The sequence below is a fragment of the Lissotriton helveticus genome, chromosome 10 (assembly GCF_964261635.1).
Source record: "Lissotriton helveticus chromosome 10, aLisHel1.1, whole genome shotgun sequence".
Classification (NCBI taxonomy): domain Eukaryota; kingdom Metazoa; phylum Chordata; class Amphibia; order Caudata; family Salamandridae; genus Lissotriton; species Lissotriton helveticus.
Genome location: NC_136071.1, coordinates 836632355 through 836645159, shown reverse-complemented (window position 1 = coordinate 836645159; position 12805 = coordinate 836632355). Strand labels below are relative to the sequence as shown.

The 12805-nt window shown below is 40.2% G+C and overlaps 1 long non-coding RNA gene across 1 annotated transcript in view; it reads right to left on the bottom strand.

The window, feature by feature from the left end:
• LOC144784566 (uncharacterized) overlaps positions 1-9690 on the bottom strand; it is a 218081-nt gene extending 208391 nt beyond the window's left edge. Inside the window, exon 1 of the long non-coding RNA XR_013601678.1 lies at positions 9389-9690. This is a non-coding gene — a long non-coding RNA (uncharacterized LOC144784566). The remainder of the gene's footprint in view (positions 1-9388) is intronic.
• Positions 9691-12805: the final 3115 nt, after the last annotated feature.

The following is a 12805-nucleotide window of genomic DNA, read 5'->3' as shown; positions in this document are numbered from 1 at the left end:
TAATAATAATAACACCTGAACAGGAATAGGTCGAGAGTGATTCAGAACAAGAACAGATTGTGCCTAGACATATTGAAAATAAAAGAGCTCTAGAAAAGGACGAAGAGGGTGAAAGTACAGTTCAGGTTAAAAGGGTCAGAAAAGGTGATTACTGGCCAAGGGGAGTGAAAAGACAGATAATATCGGAGAAAGAAAAATGAAAAACCAGAGCAAGTGAACGAGGTTACAAGTCAAACTCAGACTAAACAGTCAACTGTAAGATATCCACAAAGAAGCCCAAGACTGAGAATTTTGAATAATAAATACAAGGCCCCTGAGTGGACCTAGGTAAATATTAGAAGAAATTGAGAATTTAGATTTGAGTGAGGAACCAGTAGTAGATGCTACACAGATTGATGAAAGGAAATTGGGACCACATTAAAGCAAGAGCTTGAAAATACAAGTAAAGAAAGAAAGAGGAGAAATTATCTTCTCAGATTAAATGGTGATCGACCGAAACGAAGTTTCACACAAAGATGGTGTAGAGCTTGCATAGGTAGCATTTTATTAGTAATTGCAGTATGGTTATTTCTAACAGTGGCAGTGCCTTATTTGATGATAACAAGTAGAATGATACAGTTACTCATGAAAAGACAGCTACAATAAAGGAGACGGAGAAGAATTAGAAGCAGCAGATAAGACATATTTTCAACACACTGTATCAGATAATGACGTCTTTAAATGTTTTACAAAATTGTTATTTCAATATGTAGACACAATGGAGATTAGTGATTGTTATGTTTGTATGAAATTACCAGCGTCAGTATCAGAAGGAGTCACCTTTCACCATTTACCTGTGACATATAGTATATCATATAGTGTTCTAGCTAGAACTAGTCTATTGTATGCAACTGGAAAACTTCAGTATTATTATTCAAACTTAGATGTAGTATTTTTAGAGCTTCCTATTCGAAAGAATAAGAATCCAGTACTTAGTAGTCAAGATGCACAGTTTATGGGTCAGTTTTTCTTAATGATGAAATCAATAGATATAGTCAAGGCACACAAGAATAATCTAACAAGTATATTACGTGAAGAAGAGGAAGTGTTTTTGAATTTAGTTGAGGGAAGGAGACAGGATTTCCAAAAGAAAGCTGCTGAACAGGAAACCCATGTACCATCATGGGCTGGGAAGAGGGAATTTATGCAACTGGCAAGGCTCATGCTGCGATGTCCCTGGACTTTGAGAAGAAAGTGAAACCCTGCCTCCATAGGTTAAAGACAGATTATAATAAGGTTTTTAGTGGTTCCAGTGAATTTGAACAAAACTTCCTAATTTGGGAAGCAATCCGCTGCTTTAACTCAGTAACAAGTTATTTAAACTGTTTTGTGTAAAACTAATGCGCACCACATCAATACGCAGGTTAGTGAAGCTTACTTATGTGTTTGCTAACAAGAATAACATGAACGAAGGACTAAAACTGCTTTAAACTGGGAAATCTTTGTTGCGCATGCGTCAACTGCATCTCCACAGTAAAACGAGCTATTGCTTGGAGGGAAATTCTTGCTGATAAGCAGAAGGTACTAAAATAGAGTCTTGAAGACTCGCGTACATGGCATCTGCTGGCTTGAACTAAACCGAGTGGTTTTTACTAAAGCTAACGCGGTGGGATAAGTCTAATAAATAAACTGGGATAGAGTAGAAGTGGGTGGTATACAGTGAAACCATTTATTTTTTAAAGTAACATCTGTCTTTCTGACTTTATCACTAGTGCGTATTTGGGCCTCCCATGTATAACTGAAGTAAGCGGAGTCATGTGATGACTGCGCATGGGCACTGAAAGTTAACCCGGAATGATGACTCGAATATTGAATGAAAGCAAAGGTCGCAAAGTGTCCTAGCTTGGGAACGGACAGTGAAAAGTTCAACAATGGGGAATTGCATTCAGACTGTATACAATTTTGTTGCAAATAAAACATGAATGCGGGTGGGAAATAAAATTATGAATAAAAATGAAGGGGATGGGTTTGTGAACAATGGGCAAGCTGATTTAGATGACATGTAAGCATGGTCTGATTATCTTCCCCCCTGGTCTCACCAATCAGATTTAGTATTTTTACGTTATTGAAACTTTAGTGGGTGGTACATGAAAAACGAAAGGTATAATTGAGATCGAGTTAGTTAGCACGATTTGGGATGCTGTTGCTGCGGAAGTGCTGTTTCTGAGAGAGATGCGGATGAATAATTTAATGCAGAACCTTCTAGCCTAATTTTATTGGGTTAGATAAGAAGATCGCGGAACAATCTAGAGGAGGAAGAGTGTTTCAGAGAGGGGTACTACGCAATTGTCGGTATTCTAGAGAGGTCATCTATCCTGTCCTGAAGTCTTGGTCGGCTGATCTATCCCGGCGGACCCTTACCGGCCCTTTGGCCAGAGGGTTGGTTTTCACACCATTCTTGGTAAATATATTTTCACGCAATTTGCAGATGTTCTTTTCTCTCTGTCCTTTCCTTTCTGAGCATTGATCATTGCATGAGTCCAAAGTATTGTTTGATGAATTGATTGAATTTTCTCTCCTAAGAATGATGGTGGCTGCACTGTGGATTTGAGATGGTTCACATGGGTTTGAAATTTAGATGAAGATTGAAAACTTTCCCCTAGTCTGTGGTTATTTACATTAAATAAAAGAACAAGTTGGCTTATGTCATTTTCACCATGAACTAGTTCAACTAAGGGTCCAGCGACAAGTGGAAAGAACTTTTTGATCAGTGAAAGGTTAGTTAGGAATAGTAAATAACTAATCTTGAAAACAGTGGAAAAATGATATACTTTGACTCCAGCGGTTTACTTAACTGACTACGTGTGTGTTTATGGGCCCAGGTGAGTATATGGTAGTGGAGTATCTGTTGTTGGTACGCTGCTGGATCACATATACTAGGGATATGTGTGCAAGTTAAATGTGGAAATCGGGAATAAGCAAATGTATCCATGTTTAAGGGGCAGCACATTCACTGTACTGCAGTTTAGCAGGGGTAAAATGCACAGAGTTCTAAGCCCAGCAATAATAGGGTCCAAAAAAAGGTGAAAAATCTGGGGAGACCATGCAGAAAAGGGATAGTTGCTACAAGGACCATGTGGTACAGGGCTCTCCAATGGCTCTCCAATGCCTCCTCTAACTCTGCACTACTCATCTAACCAGGGGAAAACATTGGGAATATAAAAAACATAGAATTGTAAATAAGTACTTATTAATAACATGCTGTTTTCCACTTCAGGGTTCCATGTGCCATCATTGAAAACTCGTACTTTGCTCTGGACAACTTGATGTAATTTAAAATCCAGAGGTGGGAAACACCTTTTTCTACAGCTATCCATCAATATTTGCAATTGTTACAATCTAAGTTCACACTACTGCTGCCTATACTTCCATTGTTATCTAATATTACACTGCTGCTGCCCACGTGTTCCTATCCTATATGTTTGCTAACGCCTCTACACATTGGAGTAGGGTAATCAAACCAAGTAACTAGACTTTTTTTTAATCTCTTCACTATGCAGATGTTAAAACAATTGCATATTTCTCTCTCTCCCTGAAGTGTATGTGATTAAGAAAAACAGTAAGATTTACAATTTCCCCTTCAACGTCATACAAAACAAGCAAAGCAATATATTTACAGGTGGGTTTGTTTTCAAATGTGTGACAACTGGCAACCTTCCTGTAAATGGATAGCGATCACTTTTTTTCAGTCTCCAAGGAAGAGAAGGACTTTGGAGAGATTGAGCCAACTGAAACTAATTGAGGTTAAACATTTTATGGGGGTGAGGAGGGTTTTCGGACTGGGAGTATACCACTGAAGTCTATGCGAGGTATTTTCCTTTTCTGAAGGGTTAAGTGGAATCCAAGGACAGTGACACTCTGAAAATGTGAGCTGATAGACAGCTTTAAGCACGTCATCTTTACGTAACCATCTGTTTGCGTACATTGGGAGTATTGCCATAAAAACGTGGGAGTGTGTGTACGTTTCGCCCCTCAGTTAAAATAAATTAAGGACATCTATGATGGACAGGGGCTGCGCTTAAATGTGTGCTCGTGTCCTTCACTCTCTTAACGTGGCGGAGGATCTGCCCGATGGTCAATGTAAACAGAGACAGCAGCTTGATGTGAGAAACATGGAAAAGCACACTCCTATTGTGAAATTCGTTCGCGTTTCCTTTTTTGTTTCAAATGGGAAATGTTCCTCTTTCTCTCCCTTCCACTAAAACTATTGACATGTAAGAAATGTGCAGGCATGTTGGTCTGCAGCTCCTTGCAACTAAAACAGCAACGAATGGCATAGCACATACTTGCATAGGCCCCTCCCCACTTTCTCCCTCTTATTTGATATTGTTTAAATCAGCTAAGTGAATCCTAAATACTAGCATCATAATAAAAATTATTAAGAAGATGGAAAACAGTCATAGGATTATGCTCAATTCAGGGGCGCCCCACAATTTGGGAGACAAATGCAGGAACGTTAAGCACGACTGTGAGTGATTGGCCAGCATAGGTTTCTATCATTCACATGTACACCCATGGAAGTACAGCATTTAAAACCTGTTAATGCATCAGGTAAAAGCTGGTGGATGTTGAAAACTTGGGAACGCCGAGAACAGCAGTATTCTGCAATTTTACCCAGTTCATTAGTACAACCACACTTACTAATACCATGAATGGACCTCTGTCAATTATCGATGGAACTTCCACTTGCATAGATTTAAAATCTATAACCAGATGTACGCACGAATACACACACTGATAAGCAAATACATACATGTACTCATATTTAGAAAGAAGAGGCAGGTGGAGAATCAGGGCTGTTTATTCTGTGCAATAGAAAACCAAGAAAACATATGCCCAAATATACCTGCACCACATTCTGAACCACAAACATGCATTTATTTGTAAACATTGTCAGATGCACGTCATTCGTGGTTAGCACATGTAGCACTGAATCCAGGTTTTAATATTTTTGTATAACACTCCTTACGTGCATTCAATATAGTTAACCACGCAATGGGACTTTAAATCTGAGCCAACTAGCAGGAAAATTAAAAACTAATTTTGTGTTTCTTTAAATCAAGTTTGGTGGGCAGTGTTACAGTGATCGATTTCCACAGGAATTATGGAAACTTTTATCAAGTAAAACCTCCAACAAAATTTAGATAAAAATGTGCAAACGGATGTATTGACTAAGTGCCATGCAGAAGGTTGATAATCATAGAAGACATAAATTAAGTGTACAGTCCATAATACCTATGTACAATGTTGAACATTCACTTGTATATTTCCTTGCGTAGTAGGCCATTTTTGGCGTTCAGTGAAATTTCTGTTTGCAGAGAACTTCAACAACGCCTTGCTGTGTTGTTGTGAATGCATGTAGCCTGTGATGTAATGTATTTACCAGAGTTTGCACCCCCTCCACACGCTAAGCGTGCTTGCCTACTGGAATGGGAAAAAAGTCGGAAAATCAGAGAAATAGTATGAAGTATGTCTATATCGATTTAGGACGGTATAGTGATAACTTTTATGCTTCACCGGATGGAAGACAATTACTAAAATGCCATTAAACCTAGAAGGTAGTAAAAAGCAGTGGTGACTATGGGACACACTTCAGATGTAGTTATTTCATATGTAAGTTAACCTCAGAATGTTTTTATTTGTTCAAAGTTGTAAAGTGTTGCTAGTTAACAAGGACAACCCTCTTTGCGAATGCTGCGAAAGACTGCCTTGTCCAGACGTTCAGGAAGCGCAAGTATAACAAGACTAGATTTTTCGGTTCCGTTTTGGGAGAGTTTGCTTTTCCTCCAAGATGTTTTGAGCACGGCAAACATTCCTCACGGCCTTCTTAGTATGTGACCGCCTGTGCAGTAATGTTAATGCGGAGATAAACATTCGTTGTATGTGTGCGCTATTTAAATGCTGCATTTACTACTTAACACTGCGTGTTAAACGGGAAACAAACTCTACAAACAGTGCTCCTAAAACCTCGGTCTGGTCATTAAGTGAAAGTGTGGGCCGGGAAAACCAGCTTGATGCACAGTATGTACCCAGTATTGTACTGATTGCACGTTCAAACGAATTTACCAGATGCCGAGTTCACGAAAAAAAATGGCTGTTTTTTGTTGGTTCTTCTTGGTACTAAAGGCTTCCCTCCAAATCCCTGAGAAAAAAAACTCAGGAATATGTTAATCGGTTGTATTGTATATGTGAAAGGGGGAGGGGTGTGGAATAAACCCGTTTTCCAGTGAAACCAAATGTTTAGGCGCATGCTTTGCCAGTGTTTCCAACTTAAGTGTTATCGGGTTTTTAGGTTTCTTGCAACTAAACTGCCTCGACACTTTAACATAAGCCAATACCTTAAAACATACATATGTTGGTGTTAAAGGCCCTTGTGTTCAATTCACTGCATGCCCTGCAGAGAACGGCTAGTAAAAGGTTCCTGCATTTTAAAGGTGGCGACAATTATAAACCGTATCACCGAATGCTACTAATTTGAATGGATAAACCTAGAAATCAACATTAATTTTTAAAACTGTCGAACAAGAAGGGTACTTGAAAGAAATATAATCAAAAGATAAACTTGGGTTCTGCCACCAAATAAATGTAATGTTGCAAGTTTTGCACTTCAGGTGGCGAGCAAATGTAGACTTCACCCTCTTGTGATAAGATAGATTATATGTACACATATATTACACACAAAAGCCACCTTACAAAGCCAAAAAAGAAAATAGTCAGTTTGACAGATTGAGGCCTTAAGATGTAAAGTCCAGAAGGCTAGCAAGATGAACAGGTTCCTCTAACTCCAGCGACACCACTGGCTATTTACATGTTCAAAGGCTCTCAAGGGTGCCACATAAACACAATGCACAGCTTCAAATGTTGAGTAAATTGTTCGGCTTGCCTTCATATGCATCTGAATTGAACTCACCCTTTACATCACAAAGATGCAGTGAATAATAGGATGGCTTGTGCTTCCCAACAAAGTATTTACAAACAAGAAAGCCAATCCATATTTCAGTAAAAATGACAATGTTTAAGTAATGGTTTTTGAGATGTACACCAATGGTTCAATGTTGGAGAAGGAATTTGTTGATTTTAGGGACTGGTGTAATAAGGATGCACATCAATATCAGAATTATTTACGGATCTAAAAACAATGTATTTATTAAGATGGGGAGTATACCATGTCAGAATATACCAAGTTTTTTTAAAAAGTCGCAAAAAAGGTACACAATTGTTGCACCCACGCAAGGAATATAGAAAAAGCATAGTACACTATCCCGATTATATAGCATAACAAATTAACAAGCCTTCTGATATAAAATTAATCACATATAGGTGAAAGAAATGTTTAAAAGCAAACTCTAATATGCGAAAAATGTGCAAGTGAAGCGCATTGTATATATCGCACCAAACTGTAGCTCCCCTCCCCCTTGCTGTTGGTAATGGCAGGGAGCGTTCCTGCTAAATTCATGTGTATTAAAAAACTTTCAAGACATCTGCTGACTCACAAGCATGGTCAGTAGTTACTCGCCCACGTTTTACCCTGCATTCTAATGATAATCTGCTCACATCTGTCCTTGGAGACTGGCCAGTTGATATGTCTGCTCTATTTACTAAGCACCCATAAGAAGGTTGCAGAGAAGCAATAAACACTGCCACTGTGACTAAAGAATGTTCGGTATGCCGAAGGAGACAAGTATAAGACGCTGCCCCTCAAGAATCTGCAGTCTCCTCCCTGCCCGAAAGCAGTAAACAACTCGGACATGTGGGAACAATGGAGAGCACCAGAAGGACCAGCTGAGTTTCAGAATAGTTGGACTGCTTTAGAGCCTGCGACGAGATAAAGTTCTCGATAAATGTAAGAATGCTTCCCAAAGCATAGCCAACTAATTTTTGAAATTAGTTCTGAACTGTTGCTTGATAACTTAAAAACAATTACCGCTAGTACAAGTCGCAGTAATACAAACTTCATTTCTAGCTGGAACGGTATATCAGTTGAAAAATGTATATACACATCTTCAGAAAGATAAAATTACTTAAATGTTGAAAATTCCATGTAAACACATATTTAAACAAATACGATAATAAGCCAAAATGTTCAAATGAACAATATTTTCTCAACCGAAGTATCTCACTAACTTGTTCAGGCTTAAAGAAAAATGAGATTCCCTCCGTCTGAGAAAAGTCCCAGGAACAGAGAACTCGCTCTACCTACATTATTGTCGACACCGGAGTGCCATCATGGTATGGGAGCGGCCCATATTGTAGATGGGCCGGTTTACACTACAGATCGTGGGCGGTGAGGGCACAGCCAGATCCGCATAGCTTCCACAAAGAAGAGTGGGAGCCCCGACCATTACCGAGAGTAACTGTAGAACTTCTGAACCGAGACTGCACACGAACATTAGCACTTATCAGCCCAGCCATATTAGAGTCAGGCTGAAAGTCCACGCGCTCTCGTTAAGTGACGTGAACTCGAGGACGTTGCCAGGGGCTGGAATGTTTTTCCTGCCTCTAATATGGCCGACGCTTTGGACTTCACCACTCCCTCTTGTTGCCGCCAAGACGTAGAAAGAGCGTAGCTTTTGAAACGAAGCCCCTTAGACACGTTTATTGTTGTCGTAGAGGATACGTTGTGAACGCGCGTTGACTTATTTGCCAGGTGATTTATCTACATCCACTAGCCCGGTGTCTGCTCAGTCACCAAATCGCTATTACTGCGTTTTTGTCTCCGGGTTTACATGTGAACTGTATTCGTTAGTCCAGCCGCTGTCCAAGTGTTTCTGTTTTGGGGGTTTTTTGTTCGGAAAGCTACTTATTCCGGGAAACCGCAGCGGGCCTTGCACCACAAAGACCTGGGTGTGAAGGTACATGTTATACTGGGTGTGGTGCAACGGTGTCCTACTTTTTCGTGCAACCCAAAGTCAACAGCGACCGTTTATTTTCTACTGTGCGGTTTCAGCGTCAAGCGTGCACAGGGACGCACTTAAATTATTGTTTGGTAACCCTCAGGAAATCTTGGACAGATGCCGACCTCTTAAGGAAATGTTTACAGGGGATGTTAGAAGACTACTGAAGTGCTAATCACACATGCCGGGTAAACTAATATTATTGCATGTAGAGACTGGAGGCTTTGCCAGCCACAGGTAGCCGTCCCCGCGGTTAGTATTCCTCTCTTTATTTAACCGTCCTATCTAACTACGGTTCCCCTCTAAGCTTGGTTGGGATGCAATCACTAGGCAAGCCGGAAGGTCAAATCGTGTTTACAGACATGTCCCCACGTGTACAGCAAAAATTGCACCTAACTGCCATGCCGAGCGCTTACAAATACACCGCATTTGTAGATAAAATAAGTGCAAGTTACCTCTTTAGTCTCCGTTGCTAGCGCGCGCATCGCCCACCATCTTCCAGAAGCTTCCTTTCATGTCGGAATATCCCAGGGTGCAGTAAATAGTGCCCAGCGCTGCCTTTGTGTGGTGTTGTTTCATCGCAAACAGCTGATGTGAATAACTCGCATCACATCCTTATTACCGCAGTGATTCGCCTTTCGCATTCTTCCAGAATAGCTCAGTGTAGCTGGGTCCCGCTGAAAGCGGGTACGTTTTTGCCACACCGTATTGAGCACTTTATTTTTCTCAGCGTGCTCTTTATTTGTGACAGGGCAGATGAACTAACTCCAACGCCTCTAAGCTCCCCTCCCCCTCTCTTTTCCCACAGCCTTGTGAACCGATCAGATCTCAGAATGCTAAAAAGTTGCCATTAAGAAGGAATCGGCCAGAGCTCAAAATTGTAAGAGAAAATAATCCTGGAACTTTCTCTAATTAGACGTTTGGAGCGAGAAAGCAGCATCTCCAAAATATATATATTTCAGTAAATCGCTTGCTAATTTTGCCAATTTTCCGCAAGCTACAAATGTAATGTTCTCTAAACCATAAATTCAGTATACACAGCGTGGGATGGTGTTAATGTGCCTATTAAGGAATGCAGTAGGCATATTTTGTAAAAGTGAATAACGTTTTTCCTGCTAAATTATTTTAAAGACGCCATCTTTTTAAATATACATACATAGTCCTAAAAAGATTAGCCTGCTGGAGTTGGTTGATGGAAATAAAATCAGAAATTCCAAGGGAGTGAGTTCAGGGAAACAAAGGTATGACTAACGCAGCACCACTTTATAGTGAATTGTTTTGTTGTATTCACTGGAGAATACAGTATATGTTCATGTTATATGTGCATTTGTCCTGTAAATGATGGGAACCTGTTGATTGATTGTCGGGTTTCTCGGCATTACTGGAGCAGACCCTATTTCAGTGTAGCCTAATCGAATGAGGACAACAAAGTCTGCAACTATACAAAAGACAGGAACGTGATGCAACTATCGGTCTCGCGTTCTTTAAATGTGCATGTTAATTATTTGTTCATATGATGGATACATTTTGGACGGTTCAATTTAAAATAAAGCCAACTAGCAGTTCCTCTCGAAAAAATACCTCACATAAAAAAGAAAAGTAACAGAATCCAGCTTTAGAAGGAAGGTGTCTTTCTGCAACTGTGTTCCAGTGGAATGTACCATTAAGTAGATGTAAACACGGTGTGTTTACTCGGCACACAAGAGAAGGCAATCTTTTACCCCATTGTGATTAGGCTGTCCACTAACCTGGGAGATGGGCTCTCCGTAATTAAATGTGCCTGTAACTTCTTATGTAATCTCTCCCTCCCCCAAACTCCACTCTTGTCCTTCGCTCCTCCCCTCTCCTTTTCCCCCCACAGCCACTACAGATCTCAGAGATTGGGAATGCCAGAAAACACAGGCCATCGCTCACGTCATTAAAGTGATTTGCACCACTTTGCTAATTAAGGACAAGCTATAACATAATACTGGCTTGTCTGCAGAAGCCTTCCTACACCAAGACTATGTTTTATTTTCCAGTTCGGTGTTCGAATACGGAAGAGTCTCGGGCTACTTGCATATACTTAGAGTTTTGTTATCACACGTCTGTTTAAAAATGCACACTTTGGAGCCCTTGCAGGACAAAGCCTCGGCAAATCCCTTTACGCCCAAGGATTTGCAAATTTAGAAAGGCTGCATTGAATTCAAGATGGGTCAAGGGGCAAAAAAAGGGTAGGAGGTCACTGCATTTTGATTAAGGGTCAGCAGACAACATGGCATGCAGGATGTAGCCTCAAACTGCTGTTAAAAACAGCATTAGAGGACAAGAAGGAATGTAAGATGCTGAGTGTTCTGCAAGAATTGGAGTTGTTTAGGTTTTTCAAAAGCGAATATGCAGTTTAAAAGGAAGGGTCGGTGGAATAATTAGCTGAAAACAAACGTGCTTTTGTTTAAAAGGAACACCAACTTGCAACAATAAGATTGTTTCCCCTATTGCAGATTATCGTGGCTTAATGTAAATTAGGATGCTTGTCTATATACCTAGCAGTATATTTATACAATTATTTGTCAAGCAAGACAGTATAGCAAAGTGAGAAAAGGTTTTAACATTTTACATTTGGGTTCGGGTGTTTCCATTTGTGGCAGGCCAGGTGATTCTAGGACTTTTTTTCTGGGGCTTGGTTTAAATGCATATGTACACGCTAAATATACAATTGACAGCATCTGTACTTATACGGGGTCTATGTTTATATAATGGGTGTAGATTGTGCACAAACACATAAATCTGGTAATTTGTGTGAAAACAACTCACAGGTATATGTGGGGTTGTTTGTTTACACGTTTGGGAATGTATACTTTAAATGTGCGCTCGATAGCGTTGCCACACACTCGTAAGTGGGACTTAGTGCTACTGCATACATATATAATATATGTGCATGGAACTGTGTGTACGCATACATGTGAAAAAGCGTGTATACTTGAAAGCAGGACGGCGTGCACACATGCATGTGGGACAGGCCTGTGAGCACACACACAAAAGGCATTCACGATTCTAAACTCTTACACACCTTCTATTGGAAACTCTAATTGGATTCACTTTAAGTGCTTTTAAGTAAATTTGCAATTCCGAACAAGAACAGATGAACAGCTATTTTCCAACTTCTTGGAAGGCAAAACGTGGGAGGTCTCTCTGGGGGTTGGTTTTACATCCCTCAGCTGATTGAGGGGCAAGTAGAATACCTTGCTGTTGGATGCTTGTCTCAAGCTTCAACGGTGTTTCCCCACACCCTGCTCTAACTTTGTATCACTCCCACATGCTTCTTTGTACTAGTTATCTAGCAGGAAATACCATAAACCACGAGTCCTCACTTCTGTACAAACAATGCAAACTCTATAATTGTCTGCTACGTTCCTTTATATCTTTATTGTTTGAGTTTACCTTTCCGATAGTCTAGCCTGCCATTACAATGCCGGTGCCAATACCACACATTTCTTTATATTGGTATTCACTTGGGAACATCACATGCGTATTAAAGGTACTGTATTAAATATGCCGAGCTCCAGGTTTGCGTCTCTTTGTAAATGTTTGCTTAGTCTACATTTTGTGACACATCCCTACCTGTGGCAAATGGTTCCTTACGCATCAGAATGTTTAGGTAACTCCTAGAGATTACATACATTATCCATTAAAACTGTTCTCTCAGAACACGTCATTTAAAAAAAAAATATTATTCTTTCTGGGATTCAGGAAAATAACGTGCACTGCCACAAAGGGTGGTCGTTGTTGAGGGAGACCTTCTTTCCAATTCCTTTTATGTGTAGGCACAGAGGTCTTTTATCTAACTCGTCCCCAAGGTGACTGCAGAAGACCCAAGACGTACTGATGGCCAG